The following is a 17,457-nucleotide window of genomic DNA, read 5'->3' on the forward strand; positions in this document are numbered from 1 at the left end:
TCTAATCTCCACCTATCAGGGTTCAACGACCAATAAACGAACAATATATGGAACGAATTCGGATGTAAAACTCTCGGAGACTATCACGAACTCTGACACAAGAAGGAAGTGCTCCTACTAGCGGATCTCTTCGGTCATTTCAGACACATGTTCTTGAATCACTATCCAACTCGATCCCCTCTGGTATGTCTCCTCAACGGAACTCTTCTGGGACACCCTTCTCAAACAATCCGGAGTGACCTTAGAACTCTTCACCGATGCAGACGTGTTCATGTCCATCAACCAGATGGTACGCGGACGAATCTCCGTCATCAGAAGAAAACAAAATACACCGTCGTTATTCACAAATACATGGAATATCTACGATCCAACAAAACCACACGTATAAATCAACTATTTCGATACGGACAACCTCTAGGGATGAGCCATGTCACAACCCCTTCCCATAGGTTATATTCGCTGGATCACCGAAGAGCAGTTCCTCAAGGAAAGATAAGCAGGATGCCACAACGACTGGGGATATTTCTTGGATGTCTATCTCAGGTATCCACCACCTATCCACGACGTTCATAACGACTATCTATTCTGCGACGAACAAATTCTTGTCACCCACTCAATGCTCTCTCCACAAAAACGTCAACAGAAAAGGAGGTTCGGACTCAAAGCTGCCAAAGTGAAGAAACTGGTACCCAATTTCGAGACAAAACACACTATGAAATGCATCATCGGCTGCACGAACAAGCTCTCCACATGGACGTGTGAACGACAAAGATCATCGGGCCCTCAAGTTTTATCTATCTCTGATGGATTTCGATAAAGACTTCTTCAAACTCTTGAACAACAGCTCGAGATCGTCAATCACTAAGAAGGAGGAGATGCCTTTGTCAGCATGGAAATTTTGGACAAAGAACTCGTCGCGATCGAATCTAGAAAAACCCATCTCAAGTTGGACAAACCTATCTACGTTTTTGTACTTGTTGTTGTAAGGTTTATCGCCATTTTTCAGCACACGATAAGTTATACATGGCGGCAGTATTAATGGTGGAGGACGAACCCGGGAAATCCCCGGAAAGAAACACCGACCCTCGAGAAGCTACTGGCAAGCTTTCTCACATACCCACATTGGCTGAATCCGAGACTCGAACGCACGTAGACACCAATACGGCGATAAAGCCAAGCTGCTCATGACCGATCCTGACTCGCTCGTGTACTAAATTTACGCCGACAACGTCTACGCAGATCTGTATTAACTCCGAGAACTCTTCGATCTCAGCGATTATCAACAAGACCATCCATTCCACTACGACGACAATAACAATGTGCTAAGAAAGTTCAAAGACGAAACTCATGGCGTAACCATATCGGAATTTATCGCACTTCGAGTCAAAATATACTGCATCATCTATAACGACGGCACCGTCATGAAAAATGCCAAAGAGTCAAAAAAAAAAAAAAAAAAAAACATGCCGCCGCCAAAATAGCCACACATCAGCATTACAAGCAAGCACACCATGGTGACATGCAGGACATACGCTACTAATTCAGCTCCAATACTAAACATGTGGAAACACCATCATATTCCAAATTTAACAACTGTTCCAAATGAATCATGTGCTACTTTCATTATTGAGTAATCCTGAGTCAAGCCTGTAAGAATGCTAAAATTGCATCACTAGAAATCTGTCTTTTTTAAAAATTACATATAGGATAAGCTCTCAAAAGATACTTTTACTAAAATTTTAGTTTTCATTATTAACCATTATGGACCACCAAACCCGTAAATACTCTATTATTTCTTCACCCATTTCTAGACTGGTTCACAGTTCTTCCGTATAATTAGTACCATGTGTCCTGCATTACTACTCTATGAGAATTTTCCTATCACAGTAAAACCAAATTATCTACAACGATCATAAAAAAGATTATTCTCCTCTATTGATAAACGATACTCTACTGACGACATTCATGCACTCGTGCATGGACACAGTATCACGAGATAAACCACGGAGAGCCAAAAGTTGCCCACAATCCCTATGGCATAAAGTGGTCCAAAAAACATTTCCCACTCCTGGAAAAGTGGTACGAACCACGGCTGATGGTCCAGAACACTCATTACCAAAAGTGGTCCAGAAACCCCATGGCAAAATGTGATAAAGAATCCCCATTTCTCAGTAGTATAGATTTATGGGGGCTCATCCTTGACCACTATTTTATCATGTAATGATAAATGTGGTCCAGAACCTTCATTTTTTCTATACTACTGATGGAACTATTCTGCGCTGAGGTACACATGTTCAGGTCTGCAATATGCAGTCATGCTACGGTTTTACAGTTTTTAGCTATCTTTGAAATAGTATCACCAGACATATGCGCAAACAATAAAGTACAAAATCATTTAAGTGCAAAAGGTTCTGAGTAACACCTGGGGGATAGCAGCAAGAAACATAAACAAAATAAACATTCTTTCCTTTCCCAATGGTGACGTACCATTTCCTCAATATAGTTATCGGGTTAAAGTGTTTCTTCCATGTAATTCAAGAAGTGTGATTGATTTATACAGTAACTGAAACTGCATTTAGCATTTAGGACAATAATAACATCATTTGTGAACGAGTTTTATATGTTGTATAATGTATATATATATATATATATATATATATATATATATATATATATATATATATATATATATATATATCCTAAAAATAACGTGGCATTTAAAACTTTGGCATAAATCAGATTGATGTACCAATTTGTTTGGGATATCAAATTGTGATACGTCCTTAGCGCAATAATACGAATATATAAAACATTCTTTCAACTGTAGGCCTATAGATCAATGATGAATTTCCGCTTATTAATCATTAATGATGTATGAAAATAACGATAAACGATAAACGAGAAAGAAAACAATTTGGGTTGGATGAAACCATAAAAATGAGCGTGAACCAAGTAACCGGCAAGAACAAGGGTCTTAGCAACGGTATGCTTACACTTTCCTTGGTATCTCTGCAGTGTTCATAATATCAACGATACATAGTTACAATAGCCGGTCGACACTATAAGTCAAATTTGTAATAAGAACTTAGATCAACTGTAAATATATTAAAATGTTTCAATTACCTCTTGTTGGTTCGTCATTTTGCTTAGTTTCCATTCCACGCTAATTTCAATAAACCAGTACGTGAATGCCTGAGCGTTCAGTGTGTACAAGAAGCTAACGAGCTCGCATTGCTCTACTTTCCTCATAAAACAATCTTTCCTGTTTAAATTAGAAGTTTGTCTTATACTGATTTAATCAATGTAAATAAAATAGAAACTTAAAAAGAAAGCAATTGACTTATCAATTTGCAAACGTGATTCTGAAGAACAAGAAAAGGCATATAATTACATTTTCTAGTGAACACACTTGCAGGGATGTAACGAATTCGTTCACACATTCAATACAATATATAGTTGCCCGTAGCATATTTTAACCCCGTTCAAAGGGCAGATATATGTATTTGTATGTGATATATATAAAATATATGTATAGTAATACGCTGTCACAATGATATACCACTCTTTATATAAATTTGTCATTAATATGAAACTCGCAAGCATCGTTTCCTTTTAATAAAAAATTTAAACACCTCATTTAATCATTAACGATATAACAAAATAGAGATGAATATGAGAATATGAGACACAGTTTCATCGAAATCTTATGTGCTTTCTCTCTCTCTTTCTCTCTCATTCTCTCACTCTCTCATTCATGAGGTAGAGAATTATGTGGAGTGAAAGAGAAAAAGAAAGCGGAATTTGTACCAATAAACCTACAAGATTGGTAAGCTCTACACGCTCTTTGGGATTTTATTACAGTGTCCGCAATAACAATACTATCAAGACTATACAGCATATATTTGGTTAGGAGGAAGACACGTACCATAATCTATTTAATACTTTGTTTTTATTTCTTTCTTCTTATTTGTGGATGGAGGTCGGTTTACTGCCCGGCCTTTTTCTCTCACTGAGTTAATTGGTATCATACCTATGCGCTATGGATAAATGCCTTCTTGGTAAGTTTCCTCTACCCTACCACCATCACCACATATCTGTTTTTCTGTCTGTCTTTGTCTGTGTCTGTCTCTGTCTCTCTGTCTGTCTCTCTCTCTCTTTCTCTCTCTGGACCATTGTAGAAGGATACCAGTAAAAATCCGTGATATTCGCTTATGTCTTGCGATGATGTCTCTGGACCTATGAATGATGGAAAAACATAGTCACACAAACCCAAGGAAAGGCGAAATATAGAAACGGATGATAGGTACAATTACGTGCTCAATTGTAATGTTAATTAAATCAGAATAATAACTTAGATCGACTATAATACATTGAAATGATTGAATTAACTCTTGCTGGTTCCTCATTTCACTTAGTATGTATTTCCCTGCGCGTTCACTGTTTTAGTACTTAACTATGCTGTGTTTGTAGTGCTTCACTCTTTTCATTTAAACCATCTTTCATATTTAAATAATAACCGTTTTTCATCAATATGAATGAAAATAGAAGTTCATAACATAAAAGAAGCACCGTATCATTTGCAAATGAGATTACGATTACTCGCAAAAGGTAAAGAACTACATTTTGTTGCGGATACGCTAGAAAAACTTGTGCAGAGTTCATTCATTCCATTAATACACAGTTGCTTGCATTCAGTCTTAACTGGGTTTGAAATGCAAGTATGTGTAGTTTTGTATGATATAAATAAAATATATGGGTAGCATGCTAATGTGTTAGTTTTCTTAATAATGGATAGATGAATGGATGGATGGATGGATAGATGGGTGGATAGATGGATGGATGGATGGAAGTAGCCTTAATACAATAGTGGTTAATTGGATTAAATTATGCTACAGCTTCATGAATTAACATCAAAATACATCTCTCTCACCGGATCGAAATCGACACACTAAACAAAAATATCTTGCATTCTTGTGGGTCACTGCCACTGTATGCACTCTGGTTGATGTTCAGCGGGTGACTGCAGCTTTCACCTGCTTTTTCATTTCCCTTGATGCAAATGGGACTAAGCAATCAATAAAACAAATATTTTTTCCAGATTATATGAGCAAGCCATGCTTCTGTAATATCTGGAATTTAACGGTTTGTCATATTTAATATTTTGCCAGGCTATCGGACTGGAAAGGGAATCCGAAGAGAAGACCAAACGTCTTTAGAAACATTTCAAAGTACATTGAAACGCTGGTTATGGCGATAATTGTTGTATTACAAAATTGAGGCTTAATGATGTAACCGAATCGTGTAGGTGCTACAGAGTGTTTCAAAGGTGGCTCCAGCGTTGTCTCCATCCATTGAACCGTCTTTATACGGGGACGTATGGCTACGACTGGAAGCTATGATTTCCTTTGAAATTCCTCTGGAAGTAGGGCAGAGGTTTTGAGATCTGCCTGTTTTGTGCAACCTATTTTATCAGGTAAATATATATTTGTTATTAGGCAGTCGAATGTGAAATAAGTGAAAACAGATCGATCAGGTTACAGATTCTTAAATGTTCATCATTGATGATGGACCTATTGGTATATTAAACATATTGTGTAAAAACAGTATGTTCACCACTTCGAAAAGAGATTTAAGGTCTTCAGGATAAATAGAGTTAATAATGAATTTATATTTCGCGAAACCTTTTTTTTTTTGTTGTATCTGGCAAAAATATCAGCAATTATTAGCGAGGGCTGGATGATCTGCTTCATTGTTGTTATTGGGTCTATAATAGACACGTTCAGTCGTCTACTTCTAATACTTGTACTCTGTTAAGGCAGACACCGAGCGTCCTTACACGGATCCTGTGCTTCAACTGACTGTTCATTTCTAAATCCAACCTATTTTGCAATAGTATGTTGATGACTGTAAGGCACCACCTATATTATTTAACAAAATGATAAAGAAACTAAAGAAGCGCCACCAGCACCTATAATATAATAAGTACTGCTGTTTTAATTCATTTTGTTTCTTGTTTCATTTAGATCGTGCAATATTGTCCACTTGTGATATTTTAGAGCTTTCTATGTGGATGATGAAGGAACAATAAAAGCGGAGTTACGAGACTTAATATTGGCTCCATGACTGTAAGTAGATTCTGAGCCTTGTTAATATTAAGAGGGATCTCTACATGTTGGTTCGTTTTTTAATCATGGTATGAAACTGTCTGGCAGCAAGTCTTGTAGACACGTAGGTATAAAAAAAAACTTATCAAAATTATTGAAGCTCGTCCACCACACTACTAAAGTACCATTGTTTAGTTCATATAGGTACATTCTCGTATTTTTCTGGAAACGGAAAAATCAAAGTTCTTCCAATCCAAATTAATAGTTAATTACATATGAACATGAATGTACGTAGATGTTGCATGCCAGTTATTCATTCTTGCATCGATGATAGCAGTCATGCCATTAAGTAGTTCCGCGAGAATTAATATTTGTGTTTCTTTCTTTCCTTTCACCATTCTAATCTATCCTATTCGGATATCTTGGGCCTGGGTGCATTTATTAAAGCTTCACATAAATTTATACTTATATAGGTCGATATCAAAGCAAATAACTGTTTTGTATTTGTGTTAAAAACCCACGTAACTAACTCTTGCTTTTACAAAGAAAGAGGCGATCATAATATTCAAGACTATTCGCGTAGGAACTAAACCTCTCCAGTAGACCTCGCCAGGACTGTTGTGCAACTATTTTTGCTTTCATCACTAGCGGAGAAGGAGCAGCTCCAAATGCATTAAAAAGATAATACAATTAATGCATTTATAGACCGTCCTTTGTGAGAAGAATATGTAACGACAAGTGACATAGAAAGTCTTTTAATTCTCTCTTTAAAATGTCACTGCCTCCTAATCACAAATCATTCAGGCTATTTTGAATTAAAAATGTCTCGCGTTTTACTCAAAACTTATTAAACGTGCTACTGAGTGTTTAAGTAGTCGTTCTTCCAGAGTGAAGTTTCGTCATCTAGCTATATATTCTAGTAATCATGGTTAAATTTAAGTATCTATATGCGTGCACTGTACGGTATGGGTAGATGAAAGGCGAGTGTCAGAGAGATGGTATGTCAATTTTAAATTTTAATAGCAATTTTTTGTCACTTTCGTATTATTGTATTAAAACTGCTCCGAAGAATTATTTTCTTAGTTGGGAAAAATACTATCTTTCTTGTCTAGCAACCTCATTTAAATTATGATTAACTGTGCATAACGCGATTTAGTTCCATACAGCCATATAAACACGAACCAATGCATATTTTCTGCATGTAAAGACCATCTTTTTGTAAAGACAAAAGACAGATTCACCCCTTGAGTGGTACTTATTTATGGTATAACTGTACTTTGTACATGTAGGTGCGGTGTATATAAATATTGTATTGCTCGTTTATCTTATGAAATTCAATACTTTATTATCGGTTTAAAATTTGTGGTAGGTTATTTTCAAATAGCCTCTCCCGAGATAAAACTTATCTGACCGTGCACTTGAAGTGCACTTTTCGTCAGCACTGTTTCACCCATCGATATTGTTTCCGTATGGGGCATCGATACATATCTTCTTAAGTAAAACCTTACTGCTATCAGTGCCGATAGAGATGCATGCGTTGGAATATAAGGAGGGCAATCCAGGTGTGCTTCCATAACGTCACCTGACCTGGGTATGTCGTCCAATCTGAAACACGTCATTGTTCTTTTGGTAGTAATTGGTTGTAACTATACAGGCGCCCTGTCGAGAGGTAAGTAACACAATGCAGAAGTGTAGTTTAAAATGTTACGCTTATAGCAAGTACTGGAAACGTTCCAACTTTACTTTCGCAGACCGATCCAGAGTGAGACTTAAACATCATCGTTTCCTTGCTTTTATTTGGTATTTATATTTTATTTTAATTAAGTTATCCATAGTTATCTACTGGCATTTCATTTCCTTAAGATATCTATAAAAACTTAATTTTGGAGCTAATATGACAGCACATTGTCACTCTTAGGACTCCATTTTGTTACCTAATCATTTTAGCAACGTTTGATCTTTGTTCATATTTGCTTATATCTGCTTCTATCAGTTACATCTAATTTTGGTGAACAAATTTTGAACCAAAATGTAATAGGTGCAAAATAGAAAGAAACACCGTAAATTTATATACTTCACACCAGCAATTAAACTGACTGTATGATACCAACTAAGTTATTTCAAAACTGAACCTACAAACAAAAATAGTTTTGAAAATTACGCTATGTCTAAGGTTTGCAGAATTGCTTATGCATTGAAGCAGTAAGAGTGGTAAACATATTGCGCGGTAAATTAAATGTTTTTCCTATTAAATGAATTTGTAGTTTTTCTTTACCCTCGATAAAAGTAATAACCTCTACTCAGAACTGAACGTAATAAACCGGAAAGGTATGCCTTTAAACTAGATCCAAATTGACAAGATATAAAGCCACAATGAAAAGTGGCTATTCTTTGACCAATAAAATTGTGCGGTGAAAAAAGAATATCTCTCTGAATGCACCGACAATATATGATAGTAGGCAAATGGGTATTCTTCCAGCTTCGTATGTCAACCATTTTTTATGACAAAATGTATACATCTTAATTAGATTTTGTTAAAATAAAGGTTATAAATAGCTAAAACCTTTAAAATGAACGTAATATCTAATACTATACAAGTTTTAAGAGACATGCAGATTCCTATGCTTTTCTCAAAGGAAAATAAAAGCAAACATAATTTTTTACGCAGTAAAATTGTAACAATATAGGGCTAAAATATCCAACGCATTCTTCTAAAAAGTCCAATGCGTTATTATTTATTTATTTATGTATGTATGTATGCATGGATGTATGTATGTATGTATGTATGTATGTATGTATGTATGTATGTATTTATTTTTTGGTAACATCATCGATCGAGTCTACGCCATGAAATTGGGGTCTCCAATTTTAACGTAGATACATCCAACAAGAATGTGTTCGATTGCCACTGAAAATAGGCACGTTGCATATTGTGTACAAAAGTTTGCTCATGAGAAGGTATGCCTAGGTCAGCATATGTGTCCTATACGTGAGCAGCACAATCGCGCCTTAACTCAGCGATTTTTTTTCTTTCTATATAAATCAAAGAAACATCCACTAAAGAGATTACTGGTCGAGGCGTCACACGACTTATCTTGCCAAGTATATAGAACCTACTAATTTATATAATACGTAAAGTTCATGTATGGAATCTTCAATTCGAAAATGTGTGACTGGCAGGGCACTTTGTGTTACTCTCTCATTAAGGACGTGACTGGGTGTACAGCAAGTACATTAAGCTTGGAATATGCTGTATAAATATATTACGTTTCTGTATGACATGAACAATTAAGAAATTGCGAAATTTAAGTTATTGTTCGGTTTTCAGTGTGGAAAGTTAATGGAAAAAGATTTAGAAATTAGTTTTTGGAACGACATAAACAGTGCAATGCTTTCAGTGTTGTTGCAAAGTTTGTGGCTAATATGGGAGCTGTTTTATTAAGTATGGAGATCAATTTATGAGTTACTTCAAAATTAGCTGCAACTTTCTATCTACCTAATAAACAATAGGTATATATAAGAATATGTATACATGCACATGCACATATGTCTTTACTAGCTTTACACGGCATCTAAGTTCAAATATGGTTATAAGGGTTAAATATTACGTAACATATTCTTCTTTCTTCATCAAGTTACTATCAACGTACGTCTGTCTCAGGGTGTACGTCAACACACTAGACAAGAATTTGTTTCAGTCTAAGTGGTCACTGTCATTAAATACAATCAGATTATGTGAGTGAACCATGTTTCTGTAATATCTGGAATATTAACGATTTGACATATTTGCATTTTACGTGTCTTTCGGTGCTGTAAAGGAATCCTAGGTGATGATTAAACATTTTTTTGAGAGAGTTCAGTGAAGTTCAAAACATTGACTATGGCTGTAATGTTTGCAGTAAAAACTGAGACCGTATCTTGTAAACGGTTCGAGATAGGTCTACAGGGTATGATAATGAGCACTGCGACCTTGTCGTCATATTTCGAACCGTCTGCACAGAGCCCTGAAGAAGACGAATCCTTTATAATAATCGTAAATACAGCTAGCGAACGCTACTCCATGTGGTTATTGCCCATGTCTTGTATCATTTAATTTCCCCTATTTGCACCCAACTTGTGGAATATATATATATATATATATATATAATGATACTAATAATGATAATACATTGATTCCTTGTTTGCTTGATCGCCATGAGAAAAGTTAAAGGTATCATTGAAAACAATTAAGCTTTCAAGGTAAGGGAGGATTGGCTTGATTACAGATGTTGAACTCATCATGATACATCCACATGAAAGATCGTGCTGTATTTAATTCAGAACATTTGGTATCTTATCAGATGTGCAAAGGACACGTGAGCGGCAAATTATAAGGAGTAAGAACCAAATATAGAGTCAGCACGGCCATTGCGTCATGCTAGATCTTACATAATGCTACACCTCGTTGTCCTTTTGGTGGTTGTCAGTTACCATGGCAATAATGCCCTAACAAGAGGTGAGTACAGTGTGCAGATTGTATGTCTCTTGTTCTTTGAGTGAATACCTGATGAGAAAGATGGTTGACCAACACAATTAGACACATTATAACTTCAACCTTCATTTGTAACACTTGAAAACGTACCTCTGTTGTCTACATTCTACAATGTAAGAATCAGAAGATTGTATGACAGGGATTATGTAGTTGAAACTGGTTACTCGTGCAAATTATCATATCGAAACCTATTTAGTTTGGTTCGGTTGGTGTTCGTATCTACTATATACAGTTTCAGCGACGTCCTTGGAGTTCAAGTTATAAACCAAAACATCCCAAAAGTATTAGTGGCATAATCCCATAACAGTTTTATTACAAGAATAAATGTTACCTTTTAAAAGTGAAATTCGGAACATTCTTTAGTTCTGAAAGATGACTTATGAAATAAGTCTCACTTTTGATAACAACCCCTGTCTGTCCAACAATGTTTTACTATCTTTTCAATAAACTGGCACTTCAATATTCTAATCGAAACAAGATAAAGTTGTGTTATTTTTTCGGGGGTGGGGGTGATGAGGGGTGGTGGTGTTTCAACAGAATGGAATAATTAAAAAGATTATTCAGAATAATTTAAACTTGGTGTCCACTTTTTGTAGGCAATGGTACAATATAAAGAAGTTGCATTGCGAGTTAGTTATGATTTTGAAGGATAATTTTATTGATATTTGCAATGTGGAATCCAACCTAGAAATCATATATATGAAAGTTTGCCTGCTGCTAGTCATCGTGATTGTTGTATTTAAAAGAATATGAAACTAATAGGAAGTTAATATAAACAAAAGGCTTCAATTACAGTCGAGATAGGAAACTGTAATGATGTAACATCATACAAATATCAATGGCAATTTATCTCTGTAAATATATTAAATCACTAACACTGTGAATGGATGTCATGGGGGACAAGTTTCTAACACAGAACAAATATATATATATATATATATATATATATATATATATATATATATATATATATATATATATGTATATATATATATATACATGCGTCATAAATTTAATTTGTTTTCCTTATGAAATAAATTAGTACCTTTTCCACATTTATTATTACAAAGGTCTTTATTTTCCAAGCTGTCTCAAGGGACACATATCGGTTTTCACAATGGAATAAATACGTTTGAGATACGATTCATTTCAGTATGAAAACCCTAGTTGGATATTATTATATCGTGTTATGATCCAGTGGCAAATTCGTGTCTTTCTCGACCATGTATGTACAAGGAAATTCAATGTTTTCATTTGACAAATGTCGCTGTATTGGGTGAAGTACTACTTTTAATTGAAGACCTTGAAATTAAGATTAATCAAAGGCACATACAGAAAATGGGTAGCCATGTTCAAATAAACAGTTTCGATACGACAAGTATTTATGCCATGACATCATTTTCTTTTTTACAGAGCGTTTTCAATCTCTTAGACGTCGAATAGTTTGTGACTAGATCATTGTAACCATTCTCATGCTGAAGTAAATTGACCTTGGTAAATGATATATAGCTTTATGCGCATAACAATAGAGCTGGTGTGATTGCTTACATGGATCGGTATATGTCGGGGAGGGGGTGCGTGCGTAGTGTTGGTACTGGTGGTTGACGTGGAGCGTGTGACTACTTTCCAGTCGTGTCAGTTTATTTCGGACATCTTTGGACATTTGCATTATGGGTATTCTAGCTTAATAAACACGTCTAGCTAAAGTAAACATGACAGTGGTAAAACATTCGTCCTTTTACATATTTTTGCTAATCACAGTAAAGATGGTAAATACGATTTACGAAATATCAAGTTATCCGTACTGGTCAAATGTGCCATTTAATGAACGAAGATTTATTAAGTAAAATTTTATGTATTTATTTATTATGTTGTCAAAATAAATGAACGTATGTCGTAAAATCCCGCACTTTTCACCATATTTCTGCGTTTTTAAAAGACTGCCAGGTAATTAAGAACATGATTATCTTTTGAACAGATGACAGAGTTTTAAGCCATCTACAACATATATACAAATTTCAAACTTAATCTCTTCTTACGGAAGACAAAAATGAGACTAAACGTGTTCTTAATTCACCGTTTATGCCCTCGCCATATGGGACGCGCGTTTTCAAGTACAAAGTATCACAAAATGCATAACCAACATTCAGATGTCGCCGGTCATTTGTACTATTTTACCTTTTTTCTGATCGCGTTTTAGAACATTCTGAATACTGAGATGAACGTGTTAAAAATGGAAGATGCTCATGAAGAAAGTCGACCCAAAACGAAAACAACAGGCAGGTTACATCATTATTTTACTAGCTGGGTCTAATATATAATGGAATAATGATATAAATAATACTACAGTGCATCGTTAGGTTACCATTATCATTTGCAATAGCATTTTGTGTTTTAATTCGTTTTGTGGACTATATTCTACCCATGTATGAATTCACTATTTTGAATTCCGACGAACCTCCGCTGAGATTAAATTGATTGTATGATATGAATAGTAACCATGCAAGCTATGGAGGTACCGATTTGCTAGATTTTAAAGCGACCATCGCTTCTACACTTCTCAAATCAAATTATAAACAAACAGTTCCTTTGCGGGCCTCACCTCTGGTGGACAATTGTGATATCCTTGAGTAAACTGCCTCTTTCAAAGAGTCTCGATGTCCCTGGACTATTTGTGTGTGAGTATGTGTACATCCATGCGTGAAAGTATGTTAATTGTTAGTATGCATGAACACCTAATTGATGCAGAGGTTAAACAATTTTGACATTTTTCTCGCCAGAAATCTTGCCGATTTTCCTGCGCAATTGTTCATTCTAGCATTAATACAAAAGTGGTATACTTCTTTTCTAGGCTTAGTTCTTTTTACATGCTTTCACGAAGACAGCTGTAGCTGTTGCCATTGACAACTTGAACTTCAACTGCATATGGCATTGTTTATAAATAGTTAAAGGGTTCGGGAATACAAATCTCATAAAGAGAAAATACTACTGTGTATATTTGTAATGGATCATCGTTAATTTCTATGCTTTCAATACAACATTCAAACTAAATTCAATTTTATGCCACGATCACGAAAACGAAATATAGATCCACTTCCTGAGTATCACCAAATGTACAGGAGCTTAAGCGATACACACCACGCACTTACAAGATAATTTGGAATTTTAATGGGATATGCCACAGCAATGATATCGATGAGATAATGGGTAATGGAAGAATTGCGCACTTAAAAATATACTTTTGTGTTCATCTCTCTAACTGTAAATATACTTGTTTTTTTCACAATATCTGTTCTGGAGACACGTTGTTTGCAATATAATAAATATCCAGTGCTAGTTCACTTAACGTCCTGACAATAAATAAATCATACATGATATCCTATATCGGTGAAGTACTGTCTGCGTCCAATATACGTTGAAAGAGTAGCTCCCACGCTGAATAGTTTGCAGCTATTATATGCCCTGTCCGTCTGTCTGTCTGTCTCTCTCTCTCTCACAAGAAGTTGGTTGAAATATGTTAGGATCATACATAAGGAATATTTATGTTCGATGAATTTATAACAAAAACGAAACTTTCCTCCCGAAAGATGCATACACAAAACAGCCTCCGTCGCTGACATTCAATTTTCGTCTCGATACATAGCATCAACACTCAACTTTAGCAACTTGGAAAGTGATTATTTTGTGAAAACATTATAGCAAATACACATATTGCCTTTTCTGAGACGATTCCGACAAGAATAAAACAGGCTGACTATAACAGTTTGCTTACATACTTGTTTGTCTCTAACATCATGTAAGTTGACTATAGGAGTTATCAATCTACTGACGGTGGTTAGGAGTGTCACACAAAAATTTTGCGCGCCCTAATTATTCGTTACGAATGTTAACAATAACGACCAAGCTGTTTGTGTGCTGTAGGGCATGAACACATAACTGCTGGGGAAAATTCAGAACAGAAACAAGGATATCGTTGGATAGTATTTTTTTTTTTTAAAATAGATATAAAAATGCTGCTTGAAGAAGATAAATGGCGATCTGCCTATTTCGCTTTAAAAACAAAAGCCTAATTCATTCTGTATGAGGATTAAAAGTAATCGGTTCATGTTCAGCTCAAAATGTAGTATCCACCTCTTTGAATGGATACATGACCTTATTTTACCCACTCAATATACTAGTCTATTTTCAATGGAAGCTGATCAATGAATTGTTACACATTAGTTCTTCCTGGAAACAATTGCAATGCATAATTATATCGCCATTTTTACATCTGTATATGGCAGAGTTTTTTACAATGGAAAGAAACATATACAATGTTGGACTTAACTATTTGCTGAAACTGATCTCCTTCCACACTCCTGCTGTTGCAACCTTTACCCTAGTTTACAACTACCCATGAAAGGTAAATATTATAGAGGTTAGCTATTATTGTCCGTAGAGCCTGTGTAGAAGAGGATCTGGATCAAAATAATTAACACTACTAAGCAATTATTTATCTACATGTAGGTGAATGCATGTCGCGGTCAATACGAAAATGTGAATCTTTGTTTTGTTCCCGTAATGATATGACACAAATATCACTGACAATGATTACATCCGTGATATTCTGCCGAACATTCAACGTTTTCTTTCTTTACTCTTCACTTGCTAATTTCCTGAAGCGAGTGATATGGCAGACTGAACCAGAGTCCCGTCCCTCACACCTGAAATACATAGCAACGTTATTATCAGTCTCCTGTATATATTTTTGATCGAGAGAGAGAGAGAGAGAGAGAGAGAGAGAGAGTCAGACCAACAATCAATAAATTAAAGAAAGATGTTCGTTTTTGAAGCAGAAAAAATCTTGACCGACAGACAAACTAGTATAGAGACAAAATACAAATCTATGTAAGATGTTTTGTGGGAGAGAGAACACAACCGACCGGCAGACAGACAATATATAAAGAAATAACAAATTAATATAAATAATTCTTAAACTGAGGAGAAAATGTTTTAACCAAAGTTCAAACAAGTGCATACTTTGCATCAACTGCTACTCTGGAGAAGACAAAAGTAAAGCCAGATACAGATCCATAAATGTCTTTATCAGGAAGGGGTAAACAAATATGCAAGGGGTCTCTGGAATAGAATATACAATGGTATATCCTGCCTTAGAAACGTTACCAGAGCATGCCTTTAACTATTTAATGGTGAAGAAAGCTAACTCTTGGAAACGTTTCGGCTGTTTTGCGCTCATATTCTGAGATGGGGTGGGTGGGCTCCGGCTCTGAGTCAAGAAGGATGTTTTGTGCTAGGGATTATCGTATTCTGTTCGGAAATTATATATTATAGTACGTATTCAGGTTAGAAGATTCTCATAGTTGTCTTCTTATCAATTTGTAATTACTGATGCAACGTAGTACGCACACATACACACACACATGTATTGGTATGTATGTTTAAGCTGCATTGTGTGCTTAACTTTTGTCCGCGATGATGATGCTTTGCAGGGGGAATGTTTGCATAGCTTGCATTTTTCCGTGATGGTATGTTATAAACAGACTATGTGCGTATCATGAGAGGTTCATGTCCAGTCTTGTTTATAATTAAACTATCGTTTTTCGTTGAATTGTTTCATATTATTGTACCATATAGGTCAAGCGAAAATGTCTTTCATCGGAATTTGATAAACAAATCATTCATTCGGTTTAGGTCATTATGCGGGTGTATTTTGATCAGAATTTACAAGTTGTGTTCAGATATAATTCGAGAGGAATTGCTAAAGTTCTTACTCACGTTTGGTCTTATACACACTGCTTGGGATTAAATCGTGAACTAATTTAAAGACATTCTGGAGTAATTATTGTATTTATATCAGAAAAGTCAAGACTATTTGAATTCATTTGGAAGTCTGTAGTTTTTGGACTTGAGATAGGATGTATAGGATTACGTGGAATTCAATTAACAATATTGTGTATTTTGAATTTTCTCTTTGCATTAAAGAGAAATAATCTGCCTGATAGTTTTACTTAAAGGGAACCAAAAACCAATGGAAATGTAGAATATTAATAAAAGCACTATAGAAGAAAACTGGATTCTGAAGTATCATCTGCGACCGTAATGCCAATATTTAAATATTGGCATATCTTCTAGGAGCTGAATTTCCGTGACTTCGTATGCAAAATGTATGTACCTGATCGGTTACGTTCGTGATGTGACGTCCTAGTAGCGAATACAGCATCCCGACTGGCAGTTGCCAGAGTAAAAGACAATGCCGTTTTGAGCTGCTTACGGATGTAATAGCATATTAAGAAAAGGCTGAGGACAACCTTTTTTATTCTTTGCTAAAGATAAAGGCATAAAGCAAGTATGGATACATCATTACAAGCGAGTCGATTTCAAAGCAACACCATGCAGCACTTTGTGCTCATTGCATTTCACAAAGGAATGTTACTAGAGAGATCCTGAGAAATGGCAGCTCTAGGATATGCAAATGCTAGGCCTAGACTAAAAGATGGCGCTGTTCCAGGCATACCGTTGGATAATTTAAATCGTGGGAAAAGTGTTAAACGTGCGAGTACAACGGTACCAATTGTGCAAGTCCAGGTGGGCGGAGCTAAATGAGTGGGAACATTGCATTCAGAAATAAAGAACAACACTAGCTGTGATTGGTTCATTATGTAAGAGTTGTACTTTCTGCTAGGCTTACAAAGAGGTTGTGCCTGTTGGGAACATGTGAGATTATGTTTATTCATATCTAGATCATATTTCGTATCTTTTATGATATTTTTATAACGTGGTACACATGGCTGAAACTCTGTATGTTGTGACTAGGTAACTCTT

At 35.5% G+C, this 17,457-nt stretch overlaps 1 protein-coding gene and 1 long non-coding RNA gene across 5 annotated transcripts in view; one reads left to right on the top strand and one right to left on the bottom strand.

Annotated features, from left to right (window-relative positions):
- Positions 1 to 7,638: 7,638 nt before the first annotated feature.
- Positions 7,639 to 17,457, top strand: part of LOC149784607 (collagen alpha-5(VI) chain-like) — a 46,528-nt gene continuing 36,709 nt past the window's right edge. For 3 of the 4 annotated variants that reach the window (XM_089932662.1, XM_089932663.1, XM_089932661.1), the window contains exons 1-2: positions 7,639 to 7,773; positions 10,445 to 10,599. The gene's annotated coding sequence lies outside the window, so the exon portion shown is untranslated. The remainder of the gene's footprint in view (positions 7,774 to 10,444; positions 10,600 to 17,457) is intronic. The other variant, XM_089932664.1, reaches the window with a different exon arrangement.
- The window catches only part of LOC149784608 (uncharacterized), a 5,620-nt gene continuing 2,768 nt past the window's right edge, over positions 14,606 to 17,457 (bottom strand). The window contains exon 2 of the long non-coding RNA XR_016414173.1: positions 14,606 to 15,338. This is a non-coding gene — a long non-coding RNA (uncharacterized LOC149784608). The remainder of the gene's footprint in view (positions 15,339 to 17,457) is intronic.

This window comes from Sinohyriopsis cumingii, chromosome 14 (assembly GCF_028554795.1).
Source record: "Sinohyriopsis cumingii isolate HCF-2022 chromosome 14, ASM2855479v2, whole genome shotgun sequence".
NCBI lineage: Eukaryota > Metazoa > Mollusca > Bivalvia > Unionida > Unionidae > Sinohyriopsis > Sinohyriopsis cumingii.